Below are 25617 nucleotides of genomic sequence, written 5' to 3'. Positions count from 1 at the left end.
GAAAACGGCAATTTTAATACCAGACAAAGCAGAAACTCTCATTCAATGTCAGAGACTCTGTCTTTTTAGGATGTACTGAAAACTCACCTCTCTGCCCCTCAGAGCTTTTGGGGGAGGGAAGGATCTGGGGGGGAGCCTGATGGAAAGACTCCAGGCCAGACTGCCGGGGACCCAGCTCACCAAAGTGGCTAGGACAGATGGTATCCTTCCCATGCCCCTGGGCTACAGATGATTGTGTTGGCATCTTACCACTTCGGGAAGATCCCCTCCCATCCTTCTCTGTGGCTTCAAATCACTTCTGTCGATCCAGAGAGAATCAGCTGAGGAAGGAAGAGACTCAGTGAGGAGGCCTTGTCAGGCCTGGCTCACCATGTCCCTTCTTCCCTCTAGGACTCCGTTTCCTTAACTGCAAAAGGAGTTTGGATTTTCTGACCTCCAAGCTTCACGTTGGCACCAACTGTCAAGGTTGCTCCTGTTCGATTTCTTTCCCCTCTTTTATTGTTGTGGTTGTTGAAATATCTGTCCCATCAGTGTTACTGATCACGTGCCAAACCTACCAGCCATGGGAAGTGTGGGCAGCCCGAGTCTCTGCCTCAGGAACACTGTGAGCTCATGCTGCCCATCTGGTCAGCAGAGGGCACTGTAGGTGATGCCCCAGAGGGCTGCCCCTACCCGTCCTGTTCTCCCCCCGGGGGAGGAAGGTGCACCCAGAGCAGAGGGCTGGGGTGTCCTCTCTTGACGCTGTCCCTCACACGAGAGCCCCTTCTAACTCTGGCCTTCCCCTGACTTCCTAGACCAAGGGGCTCAACCATTTTAGTCCTCAGTTTTCTCTGAAAAATAACCCCTTCTTGTCCCTACCTTAGTTATACAGATAAAGAAAATGCCAGGTAAAGTTACCTGGGCTCCCTCTCTCTCTCTCTTCCTCCCCCACTCATGCTCTGTCTCTCTCTCTCAAAAAATAAATGAACATTAACACAAAAGTTAAAAAAAAACATGTTAGCAAAGAAAACCCTTCTGTAACTACGACCAATATTATGAATTTGAAGCAAATACTTCCTCTTTCTACTTGTAAGTAGCTACTGAGGGATGGGAAAGTTAACCATCTTGCCTGAGGTCTTGCACAGCAAATTAGAATTAAAAAATTAAAAAAAACAACAACTACAGCTCTTCCTACTCCTTAGTATATGTTCCATCCACTTAAACACTGTCACCTCTCACTGTTCATGTTTATTTAGGTGTGCAATAACAATCTTGGGTTTTTTTATCGGTAAGAGATACATACCAAAATATTTACATTGGATGACATTTCATGATGTTTGGGATTTCTCCAAAATACTGTGGAGAAATATGTAGGATGAAACAAAGCTGGCTGTAGGGTGAAATTGTTGATGGTGGGGAGAAGTCCCCTAGGGTTCATTCATTATCTTATTGTCTCTACTATTGTATAGGCTTAAAATTTTTTGTCATCAACAATAAGGTGAACTATTCTTTCCCTCTTCTTCCACACACTAATCTCTGACGCCTTTCCCTCCCTCCTACACATTTGATCACATTTTCTGATAACATCTAATCTCAGTCTGTAATCTAAGCACTGGGGGGGGGGGGCGGGTCATGAAAGGGCAAAGGGAAGGACAGCAGGACAGGGAGGAAGGACAGGTAACACCCATCACCTCTTGAGTCTTGGGAGAATGAAAACAATCCTGCCTAAGTGAGGGTTCATTATGCTATTTTCCCCAGGCAAGGTAAAAGGCAGGGGAGGGGCTCCTCAGGGCTTTTGAGCACAGGTTGGGGTTTAATTGTACTTGGGAACTTTGCTACTGGGACCTCGCCCTGGTGACTGATCTTGCCCTGATGACTGCCAATCTACTGAGGAGAACTTGTCTAGCCAAGTCCAAGGAAAGTAAACTCACCGTCTGTGTACTCACCCCTAAAAACGTTCAAAGACTCCGAAGGAAATAGCACAAAAGGCACATTGGCGTTTGTCCCATCTGCAAAAACTGTGAACTCCAGTGAGACTTAGAAAGAAGACAAATGTGTGTCAAGAGAAGAAAAGAAAAAAATGAAATATGGTGAAACTCTTGCCAGACAGAAGAGGTTGCCAAGATGCTGCTAGGTAGGGCTGAGCAAGAACAGCAGGTTCTAGACCAAGGGTAAGAGAAGCAAAGAGCTGCCCACAAAAAGATTTCCAACTTTGGTAAGGAAAAGTGTAAGTAAGGTTAACTGACTGACATCCAACAAGTTTACAGGTAAAAATATGTTACAATTAATATCCTTAGTAGAGAGTTCTTATAAATGAATGAAAAAAAAGAGACTATTGTCCCAATAGAAAAATGGGCAATGGCTATGAACAGGTAATTCGAGAAATAAAAATCATCAATGACACAGGAAAAGATGCTCAACCTCATTAGTAATCAAAGAAAGGCAATATAAAATAGCAACGAGAAATATTTTTGGTCAATCGTACTGACAAAGATCTCAAAAACTGATAATATTTGAAGTTTGTGAATGTCATTACCAATAAATTGCCCAAGTTGGTTCTGTTTATGGAGGGCAATTTGATAATATATAACTAAATTTAAAATGTACATGACAGGGGGCGCCTGGGTGGCTCAGTTGGTTAAGTGTCCAACCTTAGCTCAGGTCATGATCTCGCAGTTCATGAGTTCGAGCCCTGTGTCAGACTCTGTGCTGACAGCTCGGAGTCTGGAGCCTGCTTCGAATTCTGTGTCTCCCTCTCTCTCTGACCCTCCCCTGCTTGTGCTCTCTCTTTCTCAAAAATAAATAAACATTAAAATAAAATAAAATAAAATGTATATGGGGTGCCTGGGTGGCTCAGTCAGTTAAGCATATGACTTTGGCTCAGGTCATGATCTCACAGTTCATGGGTGTGAGCCCTGCACTGGGCTCTGTGTTGACAACTCAGAGCCTGGAACCTGCTTCAGATTCTGTGTCCCCCCTCTCTCTCTGCCCCTCCACAGCTCACGCTGTCTCTGTCTCTCAAATATAAGTAAACATTTAAAATAATTTAAATGTATTTAGATTTTGGGGCACCTGGGTGGCTCAGTCAGTTAAGCGCCTGACTTTGGCTCAGGTCATGATCTCACAGTCCATGAGTTCAAGCCCCACATCGGGCTCTGTGCTGACAGCTCAGAGCCTGAAGCCTGCTTTGGATCCTGTGTCTCCTTCTCTCTCTGCCCTTCCCCTGCTCCCTCTTTCTCTCTCTCTCCCTCTCAAAGATAAATAAACATTAAAAAAAATTTTAATGTATATGGATTTTTAAAAATGTGTTTATTATTAGAGACAGAGAATCCAAAGCAGGCTCTGATGCTGGGCTCCATCTCAGGACTGAGATCTCATGACCTGAGCTGAAACCAAGAGTCAGACACAACCGCCTGAGCCACCCACGTGCCCCTAAAATGTATATACGTTTTGACCCAGTAGTTCCCCTTCTAGGATTTTATTCTAAGGGCACAAGGCTGTCTGTCCTATTATCGGAGCACAATTGGAAATACCCAAAGGTCCTCAAAGGGAACTGGTCAACCTCCTGCTTTCTATTTGGTCCTTTCCATAAAATACAAACATGCTGACATCTTTTGTGTCTGTAACCTGCCCCCTCACTCCATGCCCCCAAGAGAAGTCCTGTTGCCTTCACTTCACCAACAAACTTTCCAAAGGGTCCTCTGAGTTTTTCTCCACTTCTTACCTCCCAGCTCTCTACACCTGTGTCCATCTATACCCCGCTGCCACTCTAAGACCATCGGTGGTTCCGTTGAGAAATGTAATGGACTGTTCCCAGCCTCTTGAAAGTGTCTTATACTGTTGCCCACTTTCTGCTTTTGGAAATGTGCTGTTGCCCTGGCTGCCATGACCCTGGGCTCCTCTGCTTTTCCTCCTTCCACCCCAACTGCGCCTTCTCGGCCTCCTCTGCCAGCTCCCCTTCCTCAGCCCAGAGCCGCACTGTGGACCTTCCTCAGGACTTCGGCTTCTCGCTCTCCATGGTCTCCCTCCGAGCAGCTCAGCTTGTCCTTGGCTTTCCTCACCTCTGGCCTCTAACCAGACCTCTCTCTCCAGCTGCTGACCGGACACCCTTGCCTGGGTGTCAGCAGGTTTCTTAGACTCAAGAATAGCCAGACCTAAACTCATCATAGTCCCTCTGCCTGCTTCTGCACCCCTGGTGTCCTTCTGTTGGCCAAAGGCACCACCATTTGCCCAAGACAAAAAGTCACCATTGGCTTCTCTCTGCCTGGCCATGTTCAGTCAACAGTGAGGCCTGTTCATGTCATCGCACTCCTCCCCTGTCACCCTATCCAGACCACCAGCCATTCTCACGCTGCAGCCAGAAGGGTCCTCTGGGACAGGTCCAAGCATGCCCTTCTGCTACTTAAAATTGTTCCTGATTTCTCATTTCCATTAGAAAAAAAGTCCAAATCTCCAGCCTGAGCTTACAAACCAGGACAAGACTAGCTTCTTTCTTATCGCTCCCATCTTGCCTCTGGCTGTTTTTACTGAGTGTCTTGTCCCAGCGTGGGCAACCTTCCTTCCAAAGTTCTTAGATATCCTCCCCTTCTCCCACCCACCTGGTGCTGTGTGCCTTCCTTCACAGCCTTCTTGCTTCTGTTCCTCACAGAAGATGGATCTCATTACACAAACCTGCAAGGGAAACTACTAGAACAAATGTCAAGGTTGACCTATCCCTGGATGACTTTTCTCCACAAGTCCACTGACAGGGAAGATGAGGAGATGAGGACTTTTCTCCACAAGTCCATTGACAGGAAAGAGGGAGAGGGGAGGGGGAAGGGGAGAGGGAGGGGAGGAGGAGGGGGAGAGGGAGGGGAGGAGGAGGGGGAGAGGGAAGGGAGGAGGAGCGGGAAAGGGAGGAACAAGTTCTCCTCACTAGCAGAAGGTCTAGGGCCATTTTTTCACACAAGTGGGCAAACCAAGGCCCATTGGTCATCAGGGATCCTGGCTCCCCTTTCCTCCTTTCCTTCCAGAGGTGGTCTCCAGAGATTGGCCAAAGGTTTGGGAAGGGTCTCCACAGTCACTGATGACATCCACCCTCAGCATTCATTCTGTAATGCAAAAAAGCCTTTCAGGAAGACTAATGACCATGCCTTATGGGTCATGGCTCACCTGCCAGAAAATAGTGAGGAGGTTATTATTGAATTTTGACAAGCTTTGAGGGAACTCTAATAAGAGGAGAACTCCAAAACTCCCAGTGGAAATGCTCTGGCCCTGGATCCAGCCAAGCCTGCCACCCCCTCCTCCCCCACCCCTATGAAACCCATGCATGTTCTTCTGGAGCCTCTGAAGCCCGGTAAATCATGTCTTCTGAATAAGTCGCAACTTCCTGAACCCTAAGACTTCCCCAGACCCCAGAAATCCACGCGTGGGTCTTCATCGGCACTACAGAAACAGACTCCAGCTGAGCTCAACTCCTGGAGCTTCCGTTCTTGGTGAAGCTTGCTTCAAGCAGGTCAAGTGCTGTCTGACTACTGGTCTGGATGCACAAGGCCAGACCGGTCACTGCCATGAGTTCAGGAGACCCATAGCCCCTGGCTCGGCTTGGCCGTGCCCAGAAGGGCCTTGAAGAGTTCTGCATTCACCTGGGATTCTGGATCTTGTTAAGACTGAGCTGCTAGAAACTTCTGCAAAGTTGTTCACTTGCCAAGGGCCCCAGAGCCATCGTCAGTCTGCTCCTCCAGCCAGGGGATCCCAGAACCAGATTGTCCTCAAGCTTCAGGATCTGTGGACAGAGTTCACAGACTACACCCCAGGGGAGCATGGCACCCACTGTGACTGGTAATGATGAATGCTCACTGTGAGTGCCCTGAGAACATGGGAGGGAGTTTTCCTACACAGCAGGGAAGGGCGGGGAACCCAGTGACTATCCCGTAGCTATGCCTCTTGGACAGGGGGGTTGGTACCTCTGAGGCTCTGGAGGCCACAGGAGAAGCTTGACTCATGTGTAGGCTTTCTGCTCATTCCTTGCTGTTGTGATGCTCTAGGAGAGTCTCAGAGGCAGAGAACTCCAAAGGGTGCTTGCTAATACTAAAAGGCTATTCCCACGTGCCATTTTAGGGGCTCATGGTTCCCACAGAACTACAACTATAGCCCCTGAGTAATGCCCAGGCTCAATTCCCAATGCATCTCTGGAATTGCAGGAGTAGATCAGTGCCCCATGTATGCATTCATTCTTGAGTGTCTATAAGCCAAACACACTATTCGATATTGGAAGCAGAGGCTGATGTCTTGAAACATGCTTGAATGTTCCCAAGGCCTCTTGGCTGCTAATGGGAGGACATCAGGGCCAAGTTTAAGCATCCCAGAGCGCTCTGCAGAGATCCTGGAGAATGGAGGGATGCCCTTTGACATTTATCCATGGATCAGCAGCCACAATACCTGAGTTTTTTAAGAAATATTAAGAACTATTCCCCTCCAGATATTTTAATCCTGAATGTGAAGTAGGTATAATCCCCAGCTTGAAGACTGGAGAGATTAAGCAACTAACTCCGGGTCACACAGATAAGTGATAAAGCTGGCTTTAGAACTTGGTCCTATCTGACCCTAAAGCACATGCATGCTCTTTCTTTCATGCCTCAAAGCCCTTTAGGAAAAAATATTCTTAATGCCAACCCTGGTACTTAGAAATCCTGTGCAAGATAAGGTTTCTTTTGGGAGCTTGGGATAGGCTGGGGGATGGGGAGTGATTGCTTGCTGGGTATGCAGTTTCCTTTCAGTGTGATGAAAACATTTTGGAACCAAAGGTGATCATTGCACAACACTGGTAATGTATGAACTGCAACTACATTCTACACTTTAAAGTGGCTCATCTTAAGTTATGTTAATTCTACCTCAATTGAAAAAAGAAATAAAGAAAATAAAAGGTCTTCTTTCATAGGCTGGGCATTGTGAGTCCTCCTCCCTTTTTGTCAAGGCACTGACACCATTGCAGCAAGGGATGGAGCTTTCTAGCAGGTAAATCCTCTGTTAATTTTCCTTAATAATCTGTCTCTGAAAGTTTCTGACCCATCAATCTGAAAACTTGGGCCCTAAGTCTTGGTGCTCTAGAGTATGTGGGGTAGCCCAGCCTCATATCACTGGCCCTACCATTGCTACAAAATAAATAAATAAATAAATAAATAAATAAATAAATAAATAGGAGGAAAAATACTAAGACTCCTCTGGAGAAGTTTGTTTCAAAATATGATGTTTAGGGGCACCTGGGTGGCTCAGTCGGTAAGCGTTTGACTCTTGATTTTGGCTCAGGTCATAGTCTCACGGTTTGTGGCATCAAGCCCACGTTGGGCTCTGCAGTGACAGCATGAAGACTTCTTGGGCTTCTCTCTCTCCCTCTCTCTCTCTGCCCCTCCCCACCCCTCTCACTCTAGCACACGTGTGCCCTCTCTCTCCAAATAAATAAACATTTAAAAAAGAAAATAAAAGATGATGCTTACATAGGCTCAGGTGATGGAACTCCCTGGATTTTAGTCAGGGCAAGTCAGAAACTCAGATTCCCTTGTGTTATCACAGAGGCAAAGGAACACAAGCCTAAAATCAAGTGATGGGCTTTTGTTCAGGGAATAATTCCAGGACAGGGCTGCAGAGGAGATCCTTCAGACAGGGATTACCTAAAATGTCATTTTCTGTTGTTTCACCTAAGTAATATAATTGTGTTAAAAAAAAAAAAAACTTTCATGTGCCCATGGTATCTCATTCCTGGAAACCCACAGACTCTTGCTGAAATAGGAAAGTGAGCAGAGGATCATGGACAACAAGAGCCATGTGCCAGGGGGCCAGGCCAAGTCCTCTGAATAGAAGAGTGGAAGCAATACCATGGTTTCTATCCTAAACTCCTCTGGACCAAGTCACAGGAGAGTCCCATGTTGGGTAAGAGGACTGCACAGAGAACTGCAGGGAAATTTCCTCCAGTCTCCGGCTGAGCACTGATCAGAGCACACATGAGAGGAAGACACTTGTCCAGGGAAGGAACAACCAGAAAGCTGTAAGCCAAACAATTCCTGAAGTACACACAGCACTGGGAATGGTTCCAGGAGCTGAAGGGGCAGACCTCATAACACCCAGGGCAGCACCTTAGTAGTGGAAATGAATTAGCCCTAGATTAAAGCCTGCTATGGACCTGTCCCAACAGAGCTTAAAAGCAGGCCTCAAAAGGATCAAATCAATGGGGCATGTGGGTGGCTCAGTCAGCTGGGCATCCAACTCTTGCTATTGGATCAGGTCATGATCTTGCAGTTCGTGAGATCAGCCCCTGGTGTCAGTGCAGAGCCTGCTTGGGATTCTCTCTCTCCCCTTCTCTCTGCCCCTCCCTTGCTTATTCTCTCTCTCTCTCTCTCCCCCACCTCTCAAAATAAATAAATAATGTTTATTATTTATTTATTTTTGAGATAAAGAGACAGAGTGCAAGCAGGGGAGGGTCAGAGAGACAGGGAGACACAGAATCTGAAGCAGCCTCCAGGCTCCGAACCATCAGCACAGAGCCCAACACGGGGCTCAAACTGATGAACCATGAGATCATGACCTGAGCCGAAGTCAGATGCTTAACCAACTGAGCCACCCAGGTGCCCCAATAAACATTTTTTTTTAAATGGATCAAACTGATACCAGGTAACTACCTGCATGCCAGAGCACAGCTCAGCACTACATAAACGCAATAAAATCCATCATCCATCAGGGTAAACTTGACAATGTCTGGCAGCCAATCAGATATTAATTACTATGCATGCAAAAAAGCAGCAAATATGGCCCATATCCTGGAGGAACACAGATCCAGTATTGACAGAGATCACGGAATTAGCTAACATGAATATGAAAAAGCTATCATAAATTCCATATGTTAGAAGCTAGAGGAGAACAGGAACAAGATGAAGAGAGAAATGGAAGACATAAAAAAAAGACCCACTTAGAGATGACAATGACAATACTTAGGTCAAAAACTACACTAGATAGGATAAACAACTGATTGAACACTGTAGAAGAAAAGATCAGTGACCTTGAAGACACAGCCATAGAAATTGTCCAAAATGAAGAATAGAGAGAAAAAAGACTGACAAAAAATGGGCAGAGCATCTGTGAACTGTGGAAATATCGACCACTCTCACATATGTGTTATTGGAGTTGCTGAAGGAGAGACAGAAAAGGTAGCTGAACACATAGGCCCTTTTCCCAGTGAACACTAGATGATAGTTTTCCATGTACCTTAAAATAGTGCCCCCATTCCTTATGTTGACCTACAAAATTGTACCCACCTGCCCTGCTCACCACTCCAATGTTAGCTCCACCAACCTCTCCTTCACCCACTTCCCTCCAGCCATGCTGGACTACTTAGCTCTTCAGACTTTCTCCCAGCCTGGGCTTTTCCACATGTTGTTCCCTCCACCCAGAAGGCTCTCCCACTCCCAACTGAATCCACCTCTCCTTTGGATCTTAGCTGAGCATCACATCCTCAGAGAAATCCTCCCTGACCTCCCAACCAGGCACAGTCCCCTAAGCACCCTTAGCACGCACACTGCTCCTCGGCAGCAATTTGTACACTTAAGATGAACCAGTTATGACTTTAATGTCTTTTTCCTTAGAGTGTTGCTTGTCACAACATTCCAAATGCTCAGGCTAGTGCCCCTCAGCTGGAAAGTGGCAGAGATGAGGGTTTGCTGCTGCATTCATCTTGCTCTCAAACTGTCTCTGTTGTGACAAGCAATCGCCAGGCTTGATTGCTGCCTCCTTGACATAGAATAACTATCTCAACTTAGTCCATGGTTGCCCCTCTAATATCTACCATCTTTTCTATGAGTAAAATGGGCCAGGATAGCCCTTGGAGAGGGCCAGAGACACCCTTGGATTAGTCAGAACTCTCTGAAGAAACAGAATAGGATGAGTGTATATATACATACATAGAAAGAGATTATTTAAAAGAATGGTCTCATATGATAATGGAGGCTGGCAACTCTAAAATCTGCAGGGTGGGCAGGCTGGAGGCCCACAGAAGAGCCAATGATGCAGTTCAGGTCTGAATGGCCCCTTTTGCTTGAGGGAAGTCAGTCTTTTGTTTTATTAAGACCTTCAACTGATTGGATGAGGCCCACCCAGATTATGGAGGGCAATGTGCCTCACTTCAAGTTCACTGATTTAAATGTTAATCTCATGCTCAAAACAGCCTCACAGAAACACCCTCTGGAATAGTGTTTAAGCAAACACCTAGGCACCATGGCACAGCCAAGTTGACAAATAAATCACCCTCCAGAATAGCGTTTCAACAAACATCTGGGCACCATGCACAGCCAAGTTGACACATAAAATTAAGCATCTAAGAACTCTTCAAACACACCTTCTGTGAAGCTCTCCCCCATCCAAGTATGAATGAGGGGTTGATCTTATTCATTTCTGTGTCTCCTGAAAGCAGATGTATGTGCTTAACAGATGTTTGCTCTGTTCCTTTATTTCCTCTTTCCCTGTTGTCTGTCCTTTTCTCTCCCTTCTAGGAAGTCTGTCCCAGGACTGAGTGAACGACTGTCTTTGACTCTCTGTACTGGACCGGTTTACCTTTCTTTCCCATGCTCCTGGTCTTCATCCTTGGTTGACATTTTACATTTATTAATGAAGGCAAGATTGATTATCCTACTAGCCAGTGGGCATTTCCTCTCTCCCCACAAAGCCTCTCTCCTGACCAGTCCATCTACGTACCTCAGTAGGGCTATTAGTTTGCGTTGTTGCTTTGGGATGAATGGTTAAGCTGTGGGTTACGGGAAACCTTAAATAGTGGAATGGAGAGGGTTCTCTTCTGGGCTCCAGTACTCACTTGAGCCACAGTTCATTCACATTCTTTGTAGAATATCCTCCTGGATTTTTGGTCAAAGCTAAATGGATGGCCATCCACTGGCATAGGACTGGGGGTGGAGGGAGAGGGTTTGGGAGTGTGAGCAGTCCATGGGCTTTCATTAACCTCTGAGGTGGCCTCCCCATCTTGCTCCGACCCTCTGTGTGGAGGTTCCCTAACTCCCTAGGATTCTGCTCAGTGGCTTGGCCATATCCTCCAGTGCTTATTCTTGGCTCCATTTTGTTCATCAAGACATTTCTAGCTACATTATATCTTCCAGAAATTCATGGAAATCTTTGTCTGCTGAAAGCCCATCCTGTTCTCCTCAGTTTTATGACTTTAGCTTTCTGTTTATTTTTCTAATTTTAATGGAGTGTCAGGATGGGGACAAGAGGTATGTGGAGACCGACACATGTGTTCAGTTCGCTGTGCTGCATGGGAAGTCCAGAGTAACCTCAGAAAAGGTGAACTTTCTTCTTTTTACAAGGTGTTGATCCATCAGAGTTCAAATGTCCCAAGAGAGGTACTACTTGCTGTTATCAACATTTATATCCTTGTGTTTGTGAAGGCTGTGAGCACATCTTCTGATTCACAGAGCAATGGAGATCTGTCCAGATGTCAACACTCATGAAGTGTTGTCCATACAGAACTTGCTTACTCCACATGGAAATCTAATGGTGGAGGTACTAAAAACCTCCACCTTTTTTTAATGTTTATTTATTTTTGAGAGAGAGAAAGAGCGCACCCAAGTGAATGAAGGGCAGAGAGAGAGGGGGACAGAGGATCCCAAGCAGGCTCTGCATTGTCAGAATAGAGCCTGACGTAGGGCTCGAACTCCTTAACTGTGAGATCATGACTTTAGCTGAAGTCAGACGCTTAACCAACTGAGCCATCCAGGCACCCCTAAAAACTTCCATCTTTTAAATTTTTTTTTTTTAACGTTTATTTATTTTTGGGACAGAGAGAGACAGAGCATGAACAGGGGAGGGGCAGAGAGAGAGGGAGACACAGAATCGGAAACAGGCTCCAGGCTCTGAGCCATCAGCCCAGAGCCCGACGCGGGGCTCGAACTCACGGACCGCGAGATCGTGACCTGACTGAAGTCGGACGCTTAACCGACTGCGCCACCCAGGCGCCCCAAAACTTCCATCTTTAAAAAAAAATTTTTTTTAACGTTTACTTATTTTTGAGACAGAGAGAGACAGAGCATGAACAGGGAAGGGGCAGAGAGAGAGGGAGACACAGCATCTGAAACAGGCTCCAGGCTCTGAGCTGGAGCACAGAGCCTGACGCGGGGCTTGAACTCATGGACGGTGAGATCATGACCTGAGCCGAAGTCGGACGCCCAACCGACCAAGCTACCCAGGTGCCCCAAAACTTCCATCTTTTTTTTTTAATTTTTTTTTCAACGTTTATTTATTTTTGAGACAGAGAGAGACAGAGCATGAACAGGGGAGGGGCAGAGAGAGAGGAAGACACAGAATCTGAAACAGGCTCCAGGCTCTGAGCTGTCAGCACAGAGCCCGACACGGGGCTCGAACTCACGGACCGTGAGATCATGACCTGAGCCGAAGTCGGACGCTTAACCGACCAAGCCACCCAGGCGCCCCTGAAAACTTCCATCTTTAAACAAAATTTTTTTAATGTTTATTTTTTTTATTGTTTTGGTTTTTTATTTTATTGTTATTTTATTTTATTTTTTTTATTTTTGAGAGACAGACACTGAGAGAGACAGAGCATGAGTTGGGGAAGGGGAGAGAGAGGGAGACACAGAATGGGAAGCAGGCTTCAAGCTCAAAGCTATCAGCACAGAGCCCAACACAGGGCTCAAACTCACAAGCCATGAGATCATGACCTGAGCCAAAGTTGGACACTTAACCTGCTGAGCCACCAGGTGCCCCAAAATTTCTATCTTAAATATGAGGCAATTGGGGCTTGGAAAGGCAATTAACATTGGGAAATAGTCACTGTTTTCATTTATTCAATAAATATTTATCCAGGGCTTTCTATCTGCCAGTCACTGTTCTGGGGCCAGGGATACAGGGGTAAACAAGAGAAAGTACCTATCCTCTTAGACTAGGTGTAGGTGGATGACAAACAGATAAATATATAGTATATTGGTTGATGACTGTGTTACTGGGAAGAATAAAGCTGGAAAGGGGGAGGAGCCAGGAGTTGAAGTGGAGTACTCTGTTATACTAGGTGGGAAATCCTTCTGAAAAAGGTAACATTTGAGACCCAAAGAACAATGCCAGCCCCCTTTTGGATAAAGGATAACTAAAAAATGAGGGTCCCCTGGGTTGGCTCAGTCGGTTAAGCATCCAACTCTTGGTTTCGGGTCAAGTCATGATCTCACGTTCAAGTCCCAAGTCAGGCTCTACATTGACAGTGTGGAGCCTACTTGGGATTCTTTCTCTCTCTCTCTCTCTCTCTCTCTCTCTCTCTCTCTCAAGATAAATAAACATTTTTTTTTAATTAAAAAAAAGGAGAAGTAAAAAATGAGTTTTCTTTTAAGAGGGAATCCACTTTAATGAACTGGAGACAATGAAGGAAACCCTTGGACTAAAATGTACTTTGATTATTCAGACACTGTGTGGGAACTTCTGTGAGAAGATGACTTTCCAATCTTAGAGAACAATACCAGATCCTTGATTAGCTGATGAACCAACTCAGCCAAAAGTGGCTTGTAAAACTACCGTTCAATCTGTTCTGTCCTCCACTGTAGATTTGCGCTTCCTACCATTTGACATAAAGAGATAACAACTCTCTTGTCAATTTTTTTTAAGTTTGTTTGCTTCTTTATTTAAGTAATCTCTCCACCCAACATAGGGCTCAAACTCATGATCCCGAGATCAAGTCACATGCTCTTCCGACTGAGCCAGCCAGCCGCCTTCCTTATCAAATTGTTTGACTACAATCTGGCTTTACCATCTAAAATATAAACTTTTGTCTTGATAGACAGCAAGGTTTGTAAAATAGGTTTTAAATATTTGTAAAAAGCCACAAAACATTATACCACCATTTATGTAAAAAATAGTAAAAAGTACACACACACACACACACACACTCATATTCACAAACATACGCTATCGCACACTGCAAAAATTGCCACTAATTCTTCTCATACCTGCATGTATGCCCTTTTGCAATATGACTTTACAGCTCTTTCCTCCAAGATGTGGAGTCAGCTTCTTCAGATCCCTGAGATCCAGACTTGGCCTGTGTGATGGGAGGTATGTGGCTGTCATGCCCGCTGACAGTGAGCCAACTTCCAGAGATGTGAAGATTCCCTCATCCAAACAGCTTGCCAACTGGGAGACATGTGACCAGGGCCATTCTAGAGCATCCACCCCACTGAGCAAGCCCGGGTGAGAACTGCCCAGCTGGCTCACAGCATCTTGAGTGAATACAAATGCTTGTTGTTTGAAGCCATTAAGTTTTGGAGTGACTGTTTTGCTGCATAGGCAGCAAGAGCCAACATATCCATGTGGAGGGTATCTCTGGAAAGATTTCTTTACTGGTTACACTGGTTGCCTGGGTCAGGGGCAGGGATAAGAGGAAGAATTTTACTGTATTCCTTTGGGGTCCTTTTGAATTTTGAACCATATGAATGTACACACTATATTCTGAAAAAAATGCAATTCTAAAATGTGAAAATTATAGAGCATGACTGCTGTAGAAGAGAGCATCAGTTCATAAAATGTGCTTTTTGTTATTACTTCAAAAGTAACTGAACTGAAAATGAACATATGGAGCTTGTTTTCCTTTCTCAAATTGATCTAAGATCTTTGTCCTCCAGCACAACAGCCTAAATGCACTATCTGGTATTTGAGACAACAGCCCAGTCTCTTGTCCTTTCCATAGTGGCTTTAATACAAGTGCAGCCGACAGTTTCCAAAGCTCTTACACCATGAAGCATTGTTTTGTCTTCATCTTGCCAAGGATCTTTCTCTGAAGTCCACATTCTTTCCACTATATATAGTGCAGCCTCCTTCTTAGGGCAGAAGGAATGAGAGCTCTGGCATCTACACTAGATCAATTGTGCGTGACAACCTTGAATTGGCTCAAGGGAAAAAAAAAAGGAGGAATGTGTTGCCTCACTAAATTCAAGGAAAGGTAGAACCATGGAAAAGTGGGGATGAAAGGGGGCCTGGGAACAGGTGGATCTAGGGACTTGAAGGCTCCAAGTTTCCCCCTTCTGTTTCTTGTTAACATCACGTCATTCGCTCTCCATGCCGACCAGTTTTTGGTGGATAGACCGCTGGAGATCACCGGGTCTTAGATCTTACAGCTTGATGCATTGGACCGTGAGGTGTAAACTCACATAAATAAGGAAGGGCTCTGGCTGGCACTCCCTCCTTGGATCAAGTTTCCATGCTTGGATGAATCAACTATGGCCTAGAGATGGAGCTCAAGTAATCCACATGTTAGAATAATGGAAGGAGCCGTTTTTAAAGGAGAAGCATGTTGCTTCCAGAAGAAAAGAGAGTGCTGGGTGTACAGCTAGAATCTAAGGGCAGAAACAAGACAGGTTTTGGAGTCAAGACAGGCCTAGGTCTGTGTCCTAGCATTGCTGCCACTACCGTAGGACTCTGAGCAGGTTACTCTTTTTCTTTTTTTTAATGTTTATTTATTTATTTTGAGAGACAGCGAGAGCGCGAGCAGGGGAAGGGCAGAGAGAGAGGACCCCAAGCAGGTTCCACACTGTCAGCCCCAAGCCCAATACAGGGCTCCAATTCACAGACTGTGAGATCAGGACCAGTGCCGAAATCAAGAATTGGACGTTTAACCGACCAAGCCACCCAGGCACCCCGGTTACTTACTCAACTTCTAAGGCTCAGTTTTGTCACCTCTAATATCTACCCTATCAGGTTGTTTGATATATTAGCAATAATATGCCTAGCACATTCAGCGGGGGCCTCCATGCTGATAATTATTCTTTGCTCTCTTGCTTAGGACCTGTACTAAAGATATCTACTGTGGACCTTTCTGCAACACAAAAGCTACTTGCGCATAAAGTCTCAGAATATTAGGGTGGGAAGTTATTTAGTCAGCCTGAGTGCTGGTCCATGAACTGGAATCAGATAGGATAAAGTTTGCAGCAGCTAATGGAAAAGTCAGAAAAATAAAGGAAAATGTAGAGTTCCCCATAAAACTTAGGGTATTCAATTTAAAGAATTACCTTTTATTTAAATATTATATCCTAAAATTTTTTTTAAAAAACTTACAGCCTAATGTTTTGTGCCAAAATGTTTGTTTATAACAAAATGGTTATAGTAGATGGAGTTTAAAATATATATATTTATTCAACAAAATGAAAAGTTGATAACTCCACCCTGATTCCCATTTTTAATTTATTTCTTCACGAAAAAAAACCCACAAAGGCACAAGAACCACGGATCTAGTCCAACTTTTCATTTTCAAGTAGAACAGAAATCAAGCCCTGGAGCGGTTCCATGACTTGCTCAGAGCCCTGGAGTTAGACAACGGCTACTGCAGAGATGGTCCAGCACTGACTCAAGGTAGGTTACCTCTATTATGGAACAGATGGTTTTTGATTTTTAAGGGCTATTTTATTTTATTTTAATAGACTTTATTCTTTAGAGCAGTTTTATGTTCACAGCAAAATCGAGCAGGAAGTATAGAGAGTTCCCACATAATCCCTGTCCCTACATGCACACAGCCTCCCCCACCATCAACATCCCCCACCAGTGGTACATTTGTTACAACTGATTAACCTGTATTGACACATCATTATCACCCAAAGTCCATAGTTTAGGGTCCACTCCTGGGGCTGTACACTCTATGGGTTTGGACAAATGCATCATGACATGTATCTACCATTACAGTATCATACAGAATAGTTTTATTGCCCTAAAAACCCTCCATGCTCCACCTTTTTATCCTTCCCTGTCCCACTAATCCCTAGCAACCACTGATCTTTTCATTGTCTTCAGAATTTTGCCTTTTCCAGTATGTCATGTAATTGGTATCATACAGTATGCAATGGACTGAATATTTGTATCTCCCTCAAAATTCATTATTTGGACCTGATCCCCAATGTGATGGTATTTGGAGATGGCGCCTTTGGAAGGTGATTAGGTCATTAGGGTGGAGCTCTCATGAATGGGATAGAAAAATGAATGGGCCCTTATAAAAGAAACTCTCATCGCTTCTCGGCCTTTTGGCTAAGATCAAGTGTAAAAGAAACTCTCAACCCTCCAGCCATGGAGGTGAAAGCAAAAAGACAGCCATCTAGGAAGTGGACCCCTTCACTAGACACCCATTCTGTCAGCACCTTGATCTTGGACTTCCCAGCCTCCAGAATTATGAGAAATTTCTGTTGTTTTAAAGATATCCAGTCTGTGGTATTTCTGTTATATCAGCCTGAGTAGACTAAGTCTGGTTCCTTCCACTTAGCAATATGCATTTAAGTTCCTTCCACTTAGCAATATGCATTCAAATGAGGCTTGATACCTCGTTTTCTTTTCAGCATTAAAAAGACCATAGTTTGTCCGTCCATTCACTTACTGAAGGACATCTTGGTTACTTCCAGTTTTTGGTAATTATGAATAAAGCCAAACATTGGTTTTAGCGCTGTAAACATTGGTTGCATATTTTTGTGTAGACATAAGTTTTCAACTCAGTTGAGTAAATACCTAGGAGTGCAATGCCCGGATCATGTGGTAAGACTATGTTTAGCTTTGTAAAAAATTGCCAAACTGCCTTACAAGGCGGCTGTACCATTCTGCATTTCTACCAAGCAGTGAATAAGAATTCCTGTGGCTCTACATCATTGGCAGCATTTAGTAATATAGGTGTTTTGGATTTTTGCCATTCTAAGAGGTGTGTAGTGGCATCTCACTGATGTTTTAATTGCAATTCTCTAGCTACATATGATGTTGAGCATCTTTTCGTATGCTTATTGCCATCTGTATATCTTGTCTGGTGTCTGGTCAAGGCTTTCGCCCATTTTTAAATCAAGTTGTTTGTTTTCTTATTTTTTCCAGTTTTATGGGATATGTTTGATGTATGGCATTGTACAAGTTCAAGATGTACAACATGATGATTTGATATACATATATATGGCAAAATGATTATCACAATAGGGTTGGTTAACATATCCATCACCTCAGAGTTACCTTGGTGTGTGTGTGTGTGTGTGTGTGTGTGTGTGTGTGTGTGTGGTGAGAACATTTAAGATCTACTTTCGTAGCAACTTTCAAATATACAATATAGTATTGTTGATTATAGTCACTCTGCTGTACATTAGAGCCCCAAAACTTATTCATCCTACAACTGGATGAATTTTTCGTACCCTTGACTACCATTACCAATTTTCCTCATCCCCCCATCAATCTACTTTCTGTTTCTATGAGTTTGTTTTTTTTTTAGATTCCACATAGAAGTGAGATCACACAGTATTTGTCTTTTATTGTTTGGCTTATTTCACTTAGAATAATGCCCTCAAGGCCCATCCATGTTGTCACAAATGGCAAGAGTTCCTCCTTTGTTTGTGACTGAATAATATTATATTGTGTATGCCACATTATTTTGTATCCATTCATCCATCAACATATGCTTGGGTTATTTTCATGTCTTGGCTATCGTGAATAATGCTGCAATGAACATTGGTGGGCAGATTATCTCTTCAAGATAATGACTTCATCTCCTCTGAATCCAAAGTGGGATTGCTGGATCATATGGTAGCTATATTTTTAATTTTTTGAGAAACTTCCATATTGGTTCCCATACCAACAACATTCCTACTGACAGCACACAAGGGTCCCTCTTTCTCCATATCCTCACCAACACTTGTTATGTCTTGTCTTTTTGAGAACAGCCATCCGAACAGGTGTGAAGTAGTATCTCATTCTGGTTTTGATTGGTGTTTCCCTGACAATTAGTTATGTTGAGCACCTGTTCATGTACCTGTTGGCCACTTGTATATCTTCTTTGGAAAAAATCTCTATACAGGCCCTTTGCCCATTTTTAAATTGGATTATGTGTTTCTTTTGCTATTGAGTTGTATGGGTTCCTTACATATTTTAGATATTAACCCCTTATCATATATATGGTTTACAAATATTTTCTCCCATTTTTTTCTTTAATTTTTGAGTTTTAGGAGTTCTCTGTATATTTTAGGTAACAGTCCTGTATCAGATATGTCTTTTGTAAACATTTTTTCCAAGTCTGTGGCTTGTCTTCTCATTTTCTTGACAGTGTCTTTCACAGAACATAAGTTTTAAATTTTAATAAAGTCCAGTTTATCAATTATTTCTTTCATGGATCATGCCTTTGGTGTTATATGTAAATGCCATCACCAAACCTGAAATCATCTAGATTTTCTCATGTTATTTTCTAGGAGTTTTATAATTTTGTATTTCACACTTAAGTCTATAATCCATTTTGAGTTAATTTTTGTGAAGGGTCTAAGTCTGTGCCTAGATTCATTTTTTTTTGTGTGTCGATGTCCAGTTGTGCCAACACCATTTGTTGAGAACCATCTTTTCTCCACTGTATGCCTTTGCTTCTCTGTCAAAAACTAGTGACTATATGGGGCACTTGGGTGGCTTAGTAGGTTAAATGTCTGACTCTTGATATTGGCTCAGGTTGTGATCTCGTGGTCATGAGACCGAGCCCCGTGTTGAGCTCTGTGCTGAGAGTGGAGCCTGCTTGGAATTCTCCCTCTCCCTCCCTCTGCCCTCCCCTGCTCTCTCTCTCTCTCTCAAAATAAATAAATAAACTTAGAAAAACAACAACAGTGACTATATTTGTGTGGGTCTATTTCTAGACTCTACTCTGTTCCATTGATTTAATTTGTTTATTATTTTGCCAATACTACACTCTTATGATTACTGTAGCTTTATAGTTAAGTCTTGAAATTGTGTTATTATTTTTTATTAGTAGCACAAGAAATTGTTCATTTTGAAAATCAGAAAATACAGACAAGCATTTGTAAAACATTAAAAAAATGCTTATCCTGTCCACCCAGAAGCAACCACCTTTACTAGCACTGTGAACATTCTTCAAGATTCGTGTGTGTGTGCAGGCATGTGTGTGTGTAAACATATGTATAATTAAATGGAATAGCCCTAGTCTCATGGAGATCCCAGTATGGAGGCGACACAGCCACTACACAATAGTTACAACATAGTGAATTAAAGCCTGAGCATTAAGGAGAGATACAGGTTCTAGAGTGACCTGACAGCCAAGAAGTTTGTGTGGAATTAGGTGAAAAGGGAGTGAGGAGTGATAGCAAAATGTTTCTGGAAGTGAGAAGAGACCGCTGAAGGAGCAGTGAGAGAACTTGGCAGTTTTGAGGATGTGAAAGAAGTTCAGTAGGTCTGGAGCACAGAGACAGTCAAGGGCTGGAGGAGTAGAAAGGAGAATTCCATACTAGAAGAGTAAAAGATAAGGCTGGAGGGGCAAGGAGGCATAGCTCACAAAGGGCCTTGCAAGTTATGTTAAGGAGTTGGGCTTTATCTCAAGGCAGTGAACAGCCATGAGGTTGGCTGGCCATGGGAGAAAGGGAATTAGAGAGTGGCAAGACTGGACGCAGGAGGTGAGCACTCATTCAGTCCACAAATACCTACTGAATACCTACTATGTGGCGGGTGCTGTTCTACATGTTGGAAGGACAGCCGTGAACAAGAAAGAAAAAAGTCTTGCTGTCATGGTCTTTATATTTTAGTGGGGCAGACAGACAACAAACAACTTCAGACAGCAAGACATGCTGTGAAGAAACAAAAATCAGGTAATAGAGAGCAATTGATAGAAGGCAGGAAGATATGGGGACGCCATAGAGAGACAGGTTACGTGTGGTATTGAGAGCTAGAAGCAAAGATGTGGTCCATCCCCTGGGTGAGGATGCAGTCTTGCTGGTACAGAGTATGGTTAAGAACTAGCAGACCCAGGGTATATAAAGATGCCCTTAAATGGAAACACACAGATTGTTAGTGTAGTCTTCCCACTTGATGGTGTAAGCCTGGGTTTAAAAAAGTAGTGATGTGGCAAGAATTTGGTTTCCTTCTCAATTCTGGAGGACCTTCCTTATGCAGAAGGATCAAGGAGCAAGTGAAAAGCTGAGACAGATGCACATCTCCACTCCGTTGCTATAGCACTTCCTACAAATCCTGTATCATAGGCTAAATAAATTAGGAATTTATAGGAGCGTATGTGCATGTGTGTGTGCACGTGTGTTCATTTTTTGCTGACCTCTCATCTAATCTGGAACATTGCAGGAAGGCAAGGAAGGCCTTTTTGAGGTATAAGCACATTTATTTAAGCTAAGAACTGAAAAAGGAGCCAGACTTACAAAATGTTGAGGGAGAGCATTCCAAGAAGAGAGAACAAAAGGGTGGTGAATTTGGAGTGTCTGGGCTGCTAGAAGAACTCTGTGGCTGGAATGTACAGTGACTGCGTGGGAACCAGTTGTCAATGGGGTTTGAGAGTGAAGCAGTGCCCAGATCACTCAAGATCTTAAAAGTGGAGGGCGCCTGGGTGGCTCAGTCGGTTGAGTGTCCGACTTTGGCTCAGGCATGATCTCATGGCTCGTGGGTTCGAGCCTGGCATCGGGCTCTGTGTTGACAGCTCAGAGCCTGGAGCCTGCTTCGGGTTCTGTGTTTCCCTCTCTCTCTGCCCCTCCTCAGCTCACACTCTGCCTCTCTCTCTCAAAAATAATAAATAAATAAAACATTAAAAATTTTAAAAAGTATCTTAAAATTCTTGGCAAGGTGTTTATATTTCAAGTACACTGAGAAATCACTAGGAGGGGTTTTAAGCAGGAGGGTGGAATTATCTGGCTTTTTATTATTTTTTTTAAGATTACTTTGGTTGGGGCGCCTGGGCGGCTCAGTCGGTTGAACAACCAACTCTTGGTTTCAGCTCAGGTCACAGTTTGTGGGATCGAGCCCTGCCTCAGGGTCTGCGCTAGCAATGTGGAGCCTACTTCGGATTCTCTCTTCCCTTCTCTCTGCCCCTTCCCTGCTGGTTCTCTCTCTCTCTCAAAATAAACATTAAAAAAAATTACTTTGGCTTATGTGTAAAGAATGGATTTCAAAGGGGCAAGATTAGAAACATGGAGCCCAGTTAGAAGACTATTGTAGAATTCCAGACAGAAGATAGAAGTGGCTTTAATAAGGGCAGAAATGCTGGCAGTGTAGGGAAGTGGATAAATTAAGAATCTTCTGGAGGTAGAATCAAGACCTATGAATGAATTGGATGTATCAGGGAAGGGGTGGTGGTGGTGATGAAGGACTCAGAGAAATCAAGGAAGGCTCTGGTCTCTGGCCTGAGAACTAGGTAGATAATGATACCATTTCCCAGATGGGGCAATGGAGTAGATGTAGGAATAAAAAATCAAAAATTCCATTTTTAACATTAGGTTTGAAGTACCTATTAGACATTCACATGGAGCTGTCAAATTATTTTCATTATAAAGACTTTTTATATCTCTTTTAAAATATATCCCTAAATATTTCATACATTTGCTCCTACTGTAAATGGTAGTTTTAAATTTCATTTTCCATTTTTTCTTTGCTAGTATACAGAAATACAATTGATTTTTATATATTGGCCTTGTATCCTGTGAACTTGTTAAATTATTAGTGCTAATGGCAGGTTTTTTGGTTTTGTTTTTGTAGGTTCCATAGAGTTTTCTACATACACATCACCTTGTCTGTGAATATTAAGTTTCACTTTTTCCTTTTCAAACTTTTTTCTCTTGCCTATGCAGCTGGGTAGACTGTCCAGTACAATGTTGAACAGAAGTAGTGAGAACAGACATTCTTGTTTTCTTTTCTGTCTGAGAGAGAGAGAGAGAGAGAGAGATTTAGTCTTTCACCATTAAGCATGTTAGCTGTAAGTTTTTCATAGATGCCTTTATCAGATTAAGGGAGTTCCTTTCTATTCCTAGGTTTTTGGAGGTTTCTGTAATGACAGATGTTGAATTTTGTGAAATGCTTTAATTAGTATCTACTGTAAAATTATTGTTCAGTTTTTCTTTTATTCTGATAATGTGTTGAATTGCATTGATTTTCAAATTTTAAGCCAGCCTTACATTCTTGAGATAAACTGCACTTGTTTAGATCCTTTTTATATATTGCTGATTTGATTTCCTAATATTTTAATAGGAAATTTTATGCTTATGTGTATAAGGAATATTGGTTTGGAATTTCTTGTTCTTGTAATGTCTTTGTTCAGATTTTGGTCAGGGTTACACTGGCTTTCTAAAATGATATTCCTTTCTCTATTATTCAAGAGTATCCATGTAGGATTGCTATTACTTCTTCCTTAAACATTTGATGGACTTAACCAGTGAGGAATCCTGGGTTTTATGGGAAGATTAAAATTTTGTTTTTCTAATACGGGGATATTTAGATTAAGGTTTTCTAAATGTTCATTTCATTAAGTTGTTATGTGATGGAATTTGTCCATCTAAGTTGTTTATTAAACAAAATTATTCATAGTGTTCCCTTACTATTTTTTTAAGTCTGAAAGATCTGTAGTAATGTCTCCTTTTTCATTTTTAATGTTGGTAATTTGTGTTTTCTTTTTTTCCTTCATCATTCTTGCCAGAGATCTATCAATTTTTTTTTCCAAAAAACTAAATTTTGTTGTATTATCAATTTTGTTTTATTTTTTCAAAAAACTAAATTTTTATTGCATTGGTATTCTCTACTTGTATTTTATATTTCACTGATTTTTATACTTCTTTCCCAAAATAAGCCTTTAAAGCCATATGTTTTCTCTAAGCACTGCTTTACGTGTAACCTACAATTTTTGATATATTATGTTTTCATTATCATTCAGCTCAAGATATTTTTCTTTCTTTTTTAAAAGTGTTTATTTATTTAATTTGAAAGAGAAAACATGAGCAGGGGAGGCACGGAGAGAGAAGCAGAGAGAATCCCAGGCAGGCTCTGCATTGTCAGCACAGAGCCCAATGTGGGGCTTGATCTCACAAATCATGAGATCATGACCTGAGCCAAAATCAAGAGTCAGACTCTCAACCAGCTGAGCCACCCAGGCACCCTGAAATATTTTCTAATTCCTTGTGATTTCTTTGATTTATGAGTTATCTGGTAATATGTTAATTTCTTCATTATTTGGGGGTTTTCTGAACATTTTGTTGTAATCAACTCCAAAGTTAACACTGCTGTGGTGAAAGAGTATACTGCATGATTTCAATTGTTTTACAATTAGTTATATATTTATTTTATGGCACATAGTCTAATTTAAAGAATGTTCAACGTATTCTTGAAAAGAATATGTATTTAGTAGTTATTTGATGCAGTGTTTGATAAATGTCAATCGGTCAAGGTGGTTGATGGTATTGGTCAAATATTCTATGTCTTTACTAGTTTTTTTGTGTGTGTTCTATAAATTACAGAGGAAGTATTAAAACCTCTAACTATTATTATGGGTTTTTCTATTTCTCCCTTTAGTTCTGTCAATTTTTGCTTCATGTCTTTTAAAGCTCTGTTATTAATTGCATATAAATTTTGGATTTTTATTTCTTCTTGATTTAATATAGCCACTCCAGCCTTCTTCTTTTTCTTTCTTTTTTTATGTTTATTTATTTTTGAGAGAGAGAGAGAGAGACAGAGTGCGAGCAGGGGAGGGGCAGAGAGAGGGAGAGACACAGAATCCAAAGTAGGCTCCAGGCTCTGAGCTGTCAGCACAGAGCTCAAAGTGGGGCTTGAACTCATGAACTGCGGGATCATGACCTGAGCAGCAGTCAGACGCTTAAGTGACTGAGCCACCCAGGTGCCCCTCCACCTTTCTTATGATCAGAATTTCTGTGGTATATCTTTTTCCATTCTTTTACTTATCTATGTCAGTATATATGAAACTCTTGTATATAACCGAATCTTGCTCTTTTATTCAGCTTGACAATCTGGAATATACGGTCCATTTACATGTAGTGTAATTACTGATATGGCTAACTTAAGTCTATCATTTTACTATTTGTTTTCCCTTTGTCTCTTCCATATTTTGTTCCTTTATCCCTCTTCTCTTGCTTTTTTTCTTTTGTATTTCATTTTATCTCCTCCATTAGCTTTTTAGATATACTTCTTTGTTTTAAAGGTTGCTCCAATAAGTGCAATATACATTCATAACTGAGCACAGTCTACCATGCTATATATTATATCACTTCACATATAATGCAAGAATTTTACATTATGTTATAAACTTTACAATATAGTATTATATCTTTTTTTCTTTAAACAGTTAATTATCTTTTACAAGAAGCTTAATAAATGAGAAAAAACATTTTTTTATTTACGCACATATGCCTCATTTCTGGTACTTCGCATTCCCTCATGTACACCCCAGATTCCATCTTGCATCCTTTTCTTTTAACCTGAAGAACTTCATTTAACTTTTCATTTCTTGTAGTGAAAACCTACTGGTAAATTCTCTCAGCCTTTTTGTCTGAGAATATTTTTATTTTTCTTTCATTTTTTAAGTAGACTATTTTTAGAGTAGTTTGAGGTCCACAGCAAAACGGAGTGAAAACTAGAGAGTTCCCATATACCTCTTAAACACCCCCACAACCACCACTACTATCAGTCTTGCTGTAATCAACTCCTAAATTAACACTGTTGTGGTCAAAGAATATACTCTGTATGATTTCAATCCTTTTACAATTTGTGATATGTATATTACATATATATTTTTTTCCAAGAATATTTTCACTGGATATAGATTCCTAGGTTGACAGTATTTTTTCCATTGTCTTCTGGATAGCATTATTTCTGGTGAAAAATCAGTGATAATTC

Source organism: Lynx rufus, unplaced genomic scaffold, assembly GCF_022079265.1.
Source record: "Lynx rufus isolate CCGP_SWC_20201006 ecotype Redwood Valley unplaced genomic scaffold, mLynRuf1.p SCAF_9, whole genome shotgun sequence".
NCBI classification, from domain to species: Eukaryota; Metazoa; Chordata; class Mammalia; order Carnivora; family Felidae; genus Lynx; species Lynx rufus.
The sequence above is the reverse complement of the archived record's forward strand: the minus strand, read 5'-3'. Positions refer to the sequence as shown.